At 36.9% G+C, this 14058-nt stretch overlaps 1 long non-coding RNA gene across 2 annotated transcripts; it reads left to right on the forward strand.

Moving 5' to 3' along the window:
- Positions 1-11407: 11407 nt before the first annotated feature.
- On the forward strand, positions 11408-13045 carry LOC133821549 (uncharacterized). 2 transcript variants are annotated; one of them, XR_009887664.1, is made up of 3 exons: positions 11408-11468; positions 11547-11624; positions 11941-13045. It is a non-coding gene; the product is annotated as an uncharacterized LOC133821549 (long non-coding RNA). The 2 variants fall into 2 exon arrangements; XR_009887663.1 differs by having other exon boundaries at positions 11547-13045.
- Positions 13046-14058: the final 1013 nt, after the last annotated feature.

Genomic DNA, 14058 nt, shown 5'->3' on the forward strand with positions numbered 1-14058 from the left:
TTCCTAGTAGTGCCAAGCATTAGCCCCATCACGGATGACATTGTTTGCGGGTATGCCATTGGTGACCCCGTCAATAGCGACCACATCATTGGCAACGCCCCCGATAGCGATTGCAACTCCACAATGCTCATTGATGAGGAAGAGACATGGATTAACCCCATCATCAAATATCTAAGCGAAGGCATTCTTCCATCAGACCAAAACTCGGCGAGGAAGATGCTTTACCAAGCACCTCTCTTTGTCATGCAAGACAGTCGCTTGTACCAAAGGGGACATTCAATGCCACTATTGTGATGTGTCACCAAGGAGGAGGCCCAAGCCTTGTTGCAAGAAGTTCACGAAGGATTTTGTAGAGACTACGCTGGGGGTAGAGCATCTCCAAAATGATACTGCGGTATGGTTACTTTTGGGCGACCGTGAACGAGGACTCCATGGAGTATGTGAGAAAGTGTTGTTGCAAATTTTTATGCTATGCAAGTATACACAATCGCAATTTGTAATAAATTTCTTGGTAAGACCAAGTATCGTCCCACAAGGACTGAATTATAATATACCAAATAATTAATTCTTGATTTCTATTTGGTTAATGAAAATTTGTTTTGTACTTTGATAATTAAAATAATACTATTTAAGAGAATTCAAACTACTAAAGGAATAAACAAGAAAAAATTTCAAGAGAAAAAATAATTATGGACTTTAATTTCATCAACTCTCCCTCCTACCAATCACTAGTGCAATATCAACAATTCTTCTTATTATTAAATTAGCAAGTTGGAAAAATGGATTTTATAATTGTACTAGGAATTATGAAACTCAACCTAAGTGTGAATTTTCCATATTTCTATGATAAATTCAGCAATTAGGAGGCAATGAATACACAATCTAGATGCTACATAAATAATTTTGATACTTTCTTTCTAGACTAAATTTGTGTTGATTCAATCAAAGCTTGTTTAAATCTCACATTTTAGAATTTTGATTATAACTCAATCAAATAATGAAAATAGATGGCCAATCATATTTCATGCAATAAACACATATTGAAACAAACTCAATAGATGAAGAAGAGGATTAATGTTGCATTATCTCATAATAGGAGTTCAAGTGAATCCATTAAAAACCTTAATAAAAGATTTAGTTCAACATCATTCTAAAATCATCAAAAGCACTTAAGCTAAACATAAGAATGAAAAGAAATAATAAAAAAAAAAGTTGTTTAGAATGAATTAAGATGCTCTCCGAGGTGTTCCTCACTTCTAATTTTCGTCCCCCTTTTTGTCTGCCTCTCTCCTTTCAAAATTAGGATTAAAAACTATTTTTTTTCATCAGAAGCAATGTGGGCTGCATCCCAACACTTCAAGTGTTGCGGCCTATGTCAATTTGGGCTCTGCATGGACGTCAGGTAGGCCGCGACACTACCTTTTCAACACCGCGGTTCTGGGTCAATTTCTGGGCAGACAAAGCCTTGAGCGCCACGACTCTTCATCCCTGCGCCGAGGCTCGTGTAGACCCTTGAAAAGAAAATAGGCTTTCTACCTTGGACCTGGCCACGGCTCAGCACTGTAGTGCCACGACCCTTAAAAGCTTTCCCAATTTTTACATTTTTTAGCACAAAAATTCACTCAAGCCATTAAATTACTCAAGGATCCATCCAAATACGAAAACAACACCAAAAAGCCAGATTATTTGTCATTTTTTTCACCAACTTGCTCAGATTGCTCATTTCATTTATTTGAAAGTTAAAACCTATAAACAATAGAAAAAAGCATAATAGTGCATTAAACAACTAAAAGATTAATAAAAACTACCTAAAACATGACTTAAAAACAACACAAAACTAGACTCAACAAGTGCAACAAGTGGCAAAGGTTCACCAAAATCCCCAGAGCCCCTCCGAATGAACTAAAGTAGATGAAAGCCCCTGGCCCTTCGCAATGTGGGGAATGGACTTGATAGGCCAAATTCCTACAGGTCAGGGGTGGAGTCAAGTATGCATTCGTCGTTGTTGATTATTTCACTAACTAGTGTGAAGTCAAGTCGTTGCGACCATAACTTCCACGAAAGGGCTGGAATTTGTCGTTAAAAACATCATTTTCCATTACGGGTTTCCGTACAAGATCGCGTCCGACATTGGAACTCAATTCGATAGTGAACGCTTCACAAGTTTTTGTGTTCTCCATGGAATTGTGAAAATATTTTCATCAGTGTCACACCCCCAGGCAAATGGACAAGTAGAGGCTGTCAACAAGACCCTCAAAGATACTTTGGATAAGCGCCTAGATGAAGCAAAAGGAGCTTGGCCCAATGAACTTTCGAAGGTGCTTTGGTTCTACAGGACCACTTGTAACGCCCTACTTCCTTAGAGCTGTTACTAAGTGAGTTTAAAACGTGCCAATCACTCGCTAATCAAAGTTTTAGGTTAAAAGTGTAGCTAAAATGTGTTGAAGGTCGTTTAAAGGCATTAAATATAAAGCATTCGTTTATTTATTGAAAACACTAAAAGTTAAACATTTGGGATCCCAAAATACTGTTTAGAAAATATTTACAACTCAAAATACATTTAGGGTCGACTAGGCAACAAATTCAAGTCAATACATAACATTTTCCCAAAAATAACCCGGCAGTGGCAGCCAGGTAGGCCGAACATGTACCCATCGCTCCACGCTCTCCATACTCATGGTTGGTCGACATTTCCTTTGCCCTTACCTGCACCATAGAGCACCCATGAGCAAAATCCCAGCAATAAAACTCAACACAAAACAAATAACATATGCATATTTATCAATAACATATAACAAAGCAGCCAACAGGCTAAACACATAGTGGCCATGCCATCCTAAGCGCTTTACCAGGCCCTAGGTTTGCGGTCTTCACCGTGAGGATGACTCCAGAATCCTAAGAGGGTCTCGCCCTAACGGCTCGCACTCCACGTGCTTAACACCATCCCGGCCCCTTGTCGTACTCGGCTTTGCACTCTGTGTGCTAGCACCGCTCCCGGCCCTTGTCGTACTCAGCTTTGCACTCCATGTGCTCGACGACGTTCCCGAACCCTTGCCGTACTCGGCTTCCTGCCGTTCTTGGCCTTCGTCGTTCATTCACAAACATGCAATACATAGCATAATATCAACAAATATTAAACATATAGTAAACATAAACAATAGGGCTATGCCCTGCAATTCAATCACATAGGGCCATGCCCTACAATACAAACAATAGTGATATTCCCTGCTCTACGAGTACAACAGTTCTCTTACCTGTGTCCCAAGCTTCCTGAGCACCGCAATCCCGAGCACAGTCCTCTAACCTGAGCCTCACTGAAAACCTCTGTTCTTAATTAAACCTTTGAACAAATTCCCTGAGTTCCAAGCTTCTAGCCTCCCAAGTTTCAGCCTTGAATCCTTGAATCTATGGCCTAGAATTCTTCAAAAATTCCTCAAACACCAAGCACCATAAAGAGATGAGGAGAGAACCGAAGGAGAGAGAGAGACTTGAGAGCTTCTAACTTGTTCTTTTCTTAGTTCCAGTGTTTTCTCCAGCCACTATGTATATATCCATTTGCCAAAAGTCTAAAGTACCCCTAAGCCTATCCTTAACCCTCAAGTGCCATCAAGGGCAATTCTGTCATTTATCGTGTCCCGCTAATTCCTCGAGTGTTCCTATAAATCCTCATTTAATCCCGACATTCCAAATAATTACTAAGCTTTTACCTGTTACTCAATAAATTCTGAACACATATTATATTCCCAAAATACCCCTAGGCTCCTCCCGAGCCGGGTATTTGACCCCATTGTGACTTTCTAGCTAATCTGCTCCCTAGGACTATCTCGACTCGTGCATCACAAATATATCACCACTCACTCATGGTATCAATCACAATATACACAAATATTGCACTTATGCCCTACACGGGCTAAAATTACAAATATGCCCCAAATAGCCAAATGGAGCCCGCATACATATTTAATTCACCTAAACATGCATTTCTAATCACATAATCATCAAATTCACATATTAACATAATTAAATCAATTATTGCCCTCCAGGCATGCTAATCAAGGCCCTACGCCTTATTAGCAAATTTGGGATGCTACACCACTACTCGATCTTCTACTGGGCACACGCCCTTTGCGCTCGGCTATGGCTGCGAGGCCATGTTACCCATAAAATTAGAGATCCTGACACACAAAAGAATGAACTATGATCAAGGGTAGAATGAAGCACTGCTTTCCAAATCCCTAGATCTCATTGAAGAAAGGCAGAAGCAAGCTAACTAGCGTGTGGCAGCCTGTAGCGTCCCAAATTTGCTAATAAGGCTTAGTGCAATGATTAAATGATTATATGATTATAAATGCATGTTTAGGTGAATTAAATATACATGTGGGCCCATTTCGGTTAATAGGGGCATAATTGTAGTTTTTGCCAGTTAAGGGCATAAATGTGAATTATATGTGTGTTGTGCTCTATACCACAAAATTGTGGTGCTATATCTGTGATATGTGATCTGAGACGGTCATAGGGAGCGAAGTAGCGAAATAGTCACAACAAGGTCGAATACCAGATTCGGGATGAGCCTAGGGGTATTTTGGGAACATAGTTGGTGTTCGGGATTTACTGGGTAACCGATAGTGATTTAGTGATTCTTTGAGTATGTCGGGGGTTAAATGGGGAATTATAGGAACACTTGAGGACTTAGCGAGATGTGGAAAATGACGAGATTTCCCTTGGTGGCATTAAAGGATTTAGGATAGAATTAAGGGCATTTTAGGCATTTTTGCGACTTAAGTGGCTGAGGATAGGCGTAAGCTGAAAAAAAAACACACTTATGGAACTTAGAAGAAAACAAAAAAACCTCAGTTCTCCCTCTTTCTCTCTACTCGCCACTTTCTCTCTCCCTCTCTAAGCTTGGAAGCTTTGTGAATTATTGAGGAGTTGGCTAAGGATCTGAAGACTTGAAGCTAGAAGTGTTGGAGAGTTAGCTCAGGTCGAATTCTCAGTGAGGTTAAGGGTTCAAACTTGATTTGTTTTCTGTTTAATTATGCAGAGAACTAAAAGCTTCCATGAAAGTTGTACTTTAGATTGATTTTGAGTGTTGATGAGGATTTGGAATGATTTATGGGGTTGTTATGATGCCTAGGCTATGTGGATGAGGATTCAAGACTTAATTATAGGTTTGGATGTTGTTTAGGGTGTGATTTGGTGGTTTAGGCTTAGGGAAAATGCAAAAAAATGGTGGGTTTTCTGGTTTTTGAGGCTTGAGGCGTCGCGGCCCACTTGAACTCTAAGGCTTGGCGTTGCGACATAGGCTGAGCCACACCACGGCCCGTGTCCCCCAAATGGGAGAGTCGTGCTCTCTGACTGGAGCACACCGCAGCCCTTAAGTGGGCTGGGCCGCGGCTCAAATATGCAATATTGACCATTTGAGGGTTTTATGCTCGGGAACCCAAATGTTAAGGCTCGAGAAGGATTCTACTACCTGGTTTAGTAGAATCCGAGGTCTCGAAGGCAAGTATTTTAATCCAAAGGTTTTAAAGGTTAGGGATTGATGGATATCTATCTGTTATGGTGTTGTGATTAGGTTTTATGTCGAAGCTCGGGTTTAGAGGATCATGCTCAGGATCGCATTAATCTGTCAGCTCAGGACACAGGTAAGAAAATTTGTTGGTGCCCGTAGAGCAGGTCATGGCCCTATTATTTGTGTTGCAAGGCGTGGCCCTTATATTGTTGTTTAATTTATGTGTGAATACTTGCAAATACTACGCTATGTTGTGCATGCTTATGAATGAATGGCATGGCCCAAGAATGGCGAAGGCCGAGAACGGCGAAGACTGAGAGCGGCGAAGGCTGGGTACGGCAAGGGCCGAGATTGACATTAAGCACGCTGAGTGTAGGTCGTTAGGGCAAGACCCTCCAAGGGTCACCACAACAAAGACTGCTTTCTATAACACATCATTATAAGACTATTGAAAAAGTATTATAATATATATAAAATAAATGTGCTATAGAAAATAAAATTAAATTAAAAATGCGACAACTGAATAAAATAAAAAGTGGTAAATGAAATGTGTTATATTATTTTTCCCTCTTATACGTGGTACACTTTCTTTTCCTCTCTTTACCTCTTTCCAACGTAACCTCTACAAGAGCCTCAACGAATGGAAGGAGCCTCTCAGTCACTAACTTTTCAACTTCTTTGATGAAGCGAAGTCGGAGACCGAGTGATAACGGTCGCCAGAATCGTCGACTCAGTCAAGGATGCTCTGTTAACTCGCTCAGGACCGAATTCATCTCTAGGCTCCCCGACAAGGTCCATTCTGGTCTTGACGTTGAGTCCAGTCCCTACGATATCGATCTAACTCAGACCAGTGGCTTGAGTGGAGGTTTGTTTCAACTTCAATTAAAGAAAACTCTGTTTGGTTACTGAGAAAATGCGCTCAATATTTTTATGTTCTTTTTCTTGTTGTTTTTGGTTATATATGTAATGAGTAATCAGAAAATGAGAAAACATCATTTTACCTAGATTGATTGGTTTCTTGGAACCACAAAATGAGTGATTATTGTTTTGGTTTTCTTATTAATTTTCTTAGGAAACAAACAGAGGTATTTTTTGTGGTTTAAGGCCTTGTTTGTTTATTGAGAAATTGGGGGAGAATTCTTCACTTGTTCAAAGATTCTACAACCAGAGCAATCCAACAATGCATGATTTTATTCTTTTGCCATTCTTATGTTGTTATATATACATGTTCTTACAAATAATTTTTTTTGTTTCTTCTTTAAATTATAGGAGAAAAGGACTACTATGAAAGACAACTTTTAACTCTGAAATGTTTTGAAGAAGTTGACTCTATAGTGCAATCAAAAGGCATTGATGAAGATGATCTTAATGAACAAGCTCAACATGAAAGATCCATGAAGATCTCTAATTATGCAAACATAATTCTCTTGGGACTTAAGGTAAAATTTGGGTATTTTTATAAGAAAAATTGGCTGAAGTAAGTTCTTAAGAGCTTTTATAGCTCCAGTTGTATCTGTAACGTTTTAGATTATATAGACCATGTTTTAGAGTATTTGAGTTCTTGCATCAAATAATATTTTATGGCCTTATAGAACATTCATTCCCACTTTACAAACTAAAATTGAAACTTATGTTTGATTCTGCAGATCTATGCTACTATAAAGAGTGGATCCATAGCCATTGCAGCATCAACACTAGATTCTTTGCTAGATTTCATGGCTGGTGGCATACTTTGGTTCACTCACTTGTCAATGAAAAGTATAAATATTTATAGATACCCCATTGGAAAATTGAGGGTGCAGCCTGTTGGCATAATCATTTTTGCTGCTATCATGGTGACACTAGGTACAATCTGTAGCTTAATTTGTTGATAGTTTTCACAGATTTTTCTATTTCTTGCTTCATTTCCACATTGAAGGTTGTTTGGCTTCCTTAGTGAACACATATATCATCTAGTGTGTTTTACTCTATTTGTTACAGAGTAGATAAATTCATGAGTCTTGGATGAAACAAGGAAAAAATAAAGCTTATTGAGTGACTTTGTTTTATTAAATTTGTCTAAAGAATACGTGTTATTTGATTCTAGAAATTTTCTTTGGTCATTTTCTGTAATGCCCCAAATTTTCCTAATAAGGTTTAGGATCTTGATTAGGAGGCCGGGAGGGCCATAATTGATTTATTATGGTATTTAATGATTATATGCATGTTTATGTGAATTATATTATTATATGATGGTGAATGCATGCATATGGGCTCATATTTTAATTGCAAGGGCATTTTGGTAATTTGGCCGCTGGGGGCGTGATTGTGTAATTTCATGCATATGGGTGAATTATAAATTTTACCACATTATATGTGGATTGGTTCGAGCCATTCGGCATGAGACGATCATGGGAATGCAAGTTTTCGGTCTAGTCATAACGGGATTAAGTTCGAGGCTCGGAGTGAGTCTCGAGGTAATTTGGTGATTAGCACGTTGCCGGGAATTTATTGGTATTTGATAATTTTGAGATTAGCAGGAATTGGAGAGCATTATTTATAATTAACGGTATAGGTTGGAAAGGACAATTTTGCCCTTGGGGTGGCTTTAGGAACTTTAAGTGACCTAGGGGTATTTAGGTCATTGGATTGGATTTATATGGACTTTAAGGCTGTAGAAAAACAGAACCAAAACAGAGTCTCATCCTCATCTTCTTCTTCTCTCCCGTACATGTTCTTCCCTTCACTTTCCTTTGAATTTTGAGAGCCCAAATTGAGGAGTTAAGCTAGGAGATCAAAGGTGGGAGCTTAGGAACTTGATTCAGCCATTAAAGGGGATTCAAAATCAAGTTTGAGGTGATCGTTAAAGGACCAAAGGACTGATCATTCTCAAAGGTCATTTCTTTTATTAATTCTTGCTCGAACCCAAGGTAAGAAAACTGCACCCCATATGTGACATGCATGGCTATGATTGATGCATGTTAGATGTTGAATGTGAACATTGATAGCATAATGTATGCTTGGCAATTTTTCCCATTTTCACATGGTTATTATTGAGGCATGCTGGATAATTAAGTGTGATGCATGTGATGCACGAGAAACATGTGATTAGGGCATGCCATGAATGATGAAAATGAGATTGGTCAGAGCTTGAGTCACTGTGTTTGTGCATGATCATAATTATGCTAGCAACTGTTTAGTAAGCATGCTGAATGCCCTATTCTTGGATAATTGGCATATGATACACATTGACAGCATTGCTTACCTGTGCATGGTACTGACTAATCAGTCAGATTTGGCAAAGGTGCTAGTATCAACTGTGAAGCTGTGACTCATTAGTCAGGTTCGGCAGTGGTACTAGGCACTGGTCACGTTGCACTAACTCATTAGTCAGAACGGCCTTAGCGTGTATCACGCAAGCCAACAGAGATTAGATCTAATCGACTATCTGCATTGAATGACTCAAAGAGCATTAATGCCGAACCTCAAGGTCGATGAACATTATAAGCGCTTGAAGGCTAGTGGCTTAACTAGCAGCCACTCTTCCATTTGATCTAGTGACTCGCTTATCGGTCACTCAGTATGGTTTACCAGAACCTATTGAAGGCTAGTGGCTTACCTAGTAGCCACTCTTCCACTTGAATTAGTGACTTGCTTGTCAGTCACTCAGTATGGTTTACCAGAACCTGTTGAGGCTGGTGGCTTACCTAACAGCCACTCCTCCATTTGAATTAGTGGCCTACTTGTCGGTCACTCAGCATGGTTTATCAGAACCTCAAGTGTTGTGACACTCATCTGATTAGGATTGACTTGATAGTCCTCCAATCAGAAGGCTAGGATTTCTTATCCTGGATACCCCAGCATTGTTTGAGGTCATTTGCATGCTTGAATAAAGCTATGTTTGCTAGGCATGCCAGATATGGATTGATATCATGTTATGACTGTTTATGAGCATATGAGTTTTCTTGTTGGGCTTCGGCTCACGGAGTCTTTGTGGTGTAGGTAAAGGCAAAAGGAAGCTGGACCATCCTTGAGATGGAGAGCTTAGGTGATGACGTGTACATATGCAGCTGCTCGACCAATACTTGGGCGAGGTTTGAAAGTGGAACTAGGGCTGAACCCTGTTTTGCCGCTTAGAACGACCTGTTGTAAACACTTTCTTGTAATAGACTCTGAAATTATATTTTTGGGATCCCAATGTATACAGCAAACGTTCTAATAAAACGTTATATCTTAACCAAAGTTTTTAACCGCTAATCATGCTTAATTACACGTTTATTTTAGCGAGTTTAGCACTGTTTGCAATGTGCACTGTAGCAGTCCCTGGAGTTTGGGCGTTACATTTTCTGCCGGAAATCTCTAAAGTATATGGTCATGATTGCCAACTACAGACACGTAATAAGGAATTACAAGAGTTTTGACTAAGCATTGTACATGGTAATGGTACATAACCAAATAAGAGGGCCTTTTTCTGCTTATCCTACTGCTGCTCTTAGAGAAGAGTATTCTGAATATATAATAAGGGGGAAAGATGCTTATAAAGTTATAATTTTACTGAATAAAAAATATTAAGTGTATGTTGGAGTAGCTTAGGAAGGAGAGGTTTGTTACAGGTAGGCAGCTGTATAATTATAAAACCAACAAGTCAGTAAATTAGCTTATGTAAGCTTTGAATTTTAGTGAGATTTCAACTAAAGGATTCATCCAAGTAGTACCGCACTCTCGTAAGCTCTTGGATTGAACCTTTGCAAGAAGAAGCTGAACTTGCATATGAGATTGATTATGTAGCCAGGTGTGCATATAAATAATACTTTTGTTGATGTAAAATTTCATTTTTCCCTCCTTTCTTTCATGTTGATTCACTTATGTACTAACACATATTGGATGTTTTTCTTCATATTTTGCTCAATATGTTCAGCTCCTAATTGTGCATTACAAGTTTACAACAATGTCTCCATAAATTTTATTCTCATTGTTAGCACTTCAAATTATTCCTTTGTCTTAAAATACTTGAATGGATCTCCTTGTTTGTCCATTTACTTAGTGAATTTGTTGGATTCCAATGCTCCTGTTGCTATTTTCTTTTCCATAAATAAAGAAAACTTTAGGGGTATTTGGAAATTCTTTATAAATAATTTGCTTGAATTTTTGTGGCTGTGTTGTGAATATTCTGCAACAAAATAATCATTTCTAAATTATGATCTGGCATTTTACTTTTAATTCATTTGATGATGATATTTAACAGATATTATGGAGATGAAACCATCACTGTGCACTATGATTTTCAAACTTTGAAATCTCATTGGAATTGTAAACTGTACATAGGGCACAAAATGAGAAAGGGAATGTATTCCAAATCTGCTTCATGTTTCTGAAGCTGTACTTGTAGTCTATCTTATCCCTCCGATGCTAGTGCTTTACTTGCTATTAATTTTGTTGTGGTTTGCACAAGTACTTTATCAACAATGCAGGTTCATCATCTGTTGAAGCTTTACAATGAAATTGGTGTCCCTTCTAAGCGTTTGTTGTTCAAAATTCCTTCAACTTGGCAAAACATCTCTATTCCTTATCTTTAGATTTCTCTTCAAGGGAATATATTCATGAATGCTCATAGTTTTTGTCATCTAACTATTTTTTCTAATTTATTGCATCTCAACTTAGGGAATATAGGCTGCAAGATTACTGGAATCTGAGGGCATACAAACTCATTTGACTTTTGTATACAAGTTTTATATATGTTCTAATTAATGGTTAAGTACATTACTTTCTCTTGCATAGCTTTGTTGTGGGTACTCATCATTTTGAAATAAATTATCATTGCTTGTCTTCTGCCATTACTTCTTATTAGTTCCATTTTATTACCTTCTTATTAATGGTGATAGTTTCCTTTTGTTTCCTTAGCTTCGCTCAAGCTGCAGCTACAGCTGCAACTCAAGCTGGTGCGTCTGTTATTCAGATATTTGTTGGTCGAATCAGGGTAATCTTCTACCTTTGGTTCCATAATGATCTTGTTCTTCTCAGTTTCATGTCATTGATGTTCATATTTATTATTCAGGATTGGGCACGTAATCATTCTGGCGACCCTGAGGTAGAAGCTGCACTCAAAAGAGGAGAAGACCCTGGGATAGATTTGGTTAGTTATAACAGTTTTAATATCTCAATTCCATAGTTGCATGGAATTCTGTTTAAATTCTTAGTAAGCTTGATTATGGCATACTCTTATCTTGATATATTTTAATAATGGGTATTTATTTACAAATGCAGTTTTTTTTTAAAAAAAATCTATGATAGGCAAATTAACAACTCTTCTAAATACCTACTATTCTATGCCCTTTCGTCCTCTACTTTGTGTTAAGCACACTAATACACATTAATACTTTCAGTTGTAATTAATTATTTTCTATTGTAATTAGTTAATGTATATTCCTCTCTTATTATTCTTTGTACAGCTTGCATTGCATGAGGAAGGAAACTTGTCCTGGTGGTCCTCTTTATTTCGTTCCTTAGTTTGTATTTATATCCCTTGTACAGGACATTGATAATAATATATAGAAAATTCTCAAAACCCTTTTAATTCTTCTTCCTAGTATCTAAACCATGCTATATACAACCTTTCACTTTGGTCTTGTTGTTTGACTACATTTGACTTAGATATTATTCATTATCGATGCCAAGTGCTTCTTGGTAATAAAAAACTTTTAAGAGACTGTTGCATTAAAATTCCAGTTCTCAGCTCATATAATAATTAGTTTCTCTTCGTTCATCTCTTAGCTTATTGTTTCTCTTTTGTGTTTTTTGATGGTTTAACACAATGCTATCTTTTGGGCTATTAGCTTTCTGATCTGAACAGCACAAAAGAATAATTTCTATCAAATATTACTTGATGTAAATACTATGCTTTAATTTATCTTTGCCTTCTATCACTTTGCTTAGTTTATGATTGGTCTATTTTTCAAAATAAAATAATTTACCAAGTAAACAATAGACTTTATAGCATGTAATTCTTGAGACTAGTATGAATAGAACTGATTTTTTATTAGAGAGCAAGCCTTATTTTTTTAATTTTTAAATATGATTTTGTTTTTCAGCATTTGGGTTAGCATTTATAACTTGAATTTCAAATTGGAAGGTCACTTTTGTTTTAAGGTGTGTTTTAATACTATGTAGTTGGGCAAGCCAAAGCCAAATACCAAGAGTGAATTCATTATTTTGTATGTGGTGTCCTCTCTTGGAAATAATTTCCATAGCATTTTTCTTGAAGTAATTTGTGATGCTAGATAATAACAATAAAATATTTCTTTGTTTATTTTGCAGATGTGACAAGCGAAATAGAAAAAGGATACTTAATTTTGAAGGCTTTGTGTTGGGCAGCAGTAGAATATTTTGTGCTGAAAGTAGTAACTTTTCAATATGTTGAATATTTAAGACTACTTGAATACTTAAAGAACATTTTGTTGTTGATGACAATGTTGAATGTTTTAAACTTATTTGTGGATTGTTAATACAATGTTGAATGTTTTTACCTTTTGTTATTTGAAAATCAAGTTCATTTGATGATGCTAGTATATATTAGAAAGCTAATTTTAATTATATAAATAAAAAATAAAAATATAATAGAATAAATTAGTGTTATATAAATGAATATATAATGAGAATTTAAACTTATCTAAATATTAAAATAATACAAAAAATGTGTTATAATATCTATTACAATAACACTTTTTTATAAGTAAAGAATTTTGTTATGCAAACTTCATTATATAACACAAAAAATGTGTTATACTAAAGTGTAGTATAACACAAATTTATAAGTATTGAAATGTGTTATATAATCAACTATAAATAATATAATTAAACACTTATCTATTCATTAAAATAACACAGAAAGTGTGTTATCGTTGACAGTATAATAACACATATGTATAACAATGATAAAGTGTTATGTAAAGTACCCTGACCTACGATAACATAGCCGGTCTTAACACGTCAAAAAGTGTTATGGTATGTTTTGATAACACATTTTTGGTCTTATTAAAAGCATTTTTTCTTGTAGTGGGTGTTGTATCCATCCGCTCAGTGAAGACCACGAACCCGGTGCCTTGTAAAGCACCTGGGTCAGCATAGGTTGCTATATGTTCAATATGTTGACTGTTTGAGTTGTTTTGATTACTAAATTGAATTGTATATGTTATGCATTGAGTTTTCTTGCTGGGCTTCGGCGCACGGGTGCTCTATGGTGCAGGTAAGGGCAAGGGAAAGATCAACCAGCCATGAGTTGGAGAGTGTGGAGCGGCATGTACATGTTCGGTCTACCTGGCTGCCACGGCCAGGGTTGTTTGAGGAATTACTGTAAATGGATGATTTTGTCGCTTAGATCAACTGTATTATTAACTTTTGAATTGTATACATTTTGAAATTGTATTTTGGGATCCCAAATGTTTAACTTTATGATTTTAATGAATGTCCAAATATTCTCTATCCAATGTTGTTGAATGAGCCTTTATTTCAATTTAATCACACTTTTTAACCTAAAACCTCAATTAGCGAGCTATTGACACATTTATAAA

Source organism: Humulus lupulus, chromosome 3, assembly GCF_963169125.1.
Source record: "Humulus lupulus chromosome 3, drHumLupu1.1, whole genome shotgun sequence".
Lineage (NCBI taxonomy): Eukaryota > Viridiplantae > Streptophyta > Magnoliopsida > Rosales > Cannabaceae > Humulus > Humulus lupulus.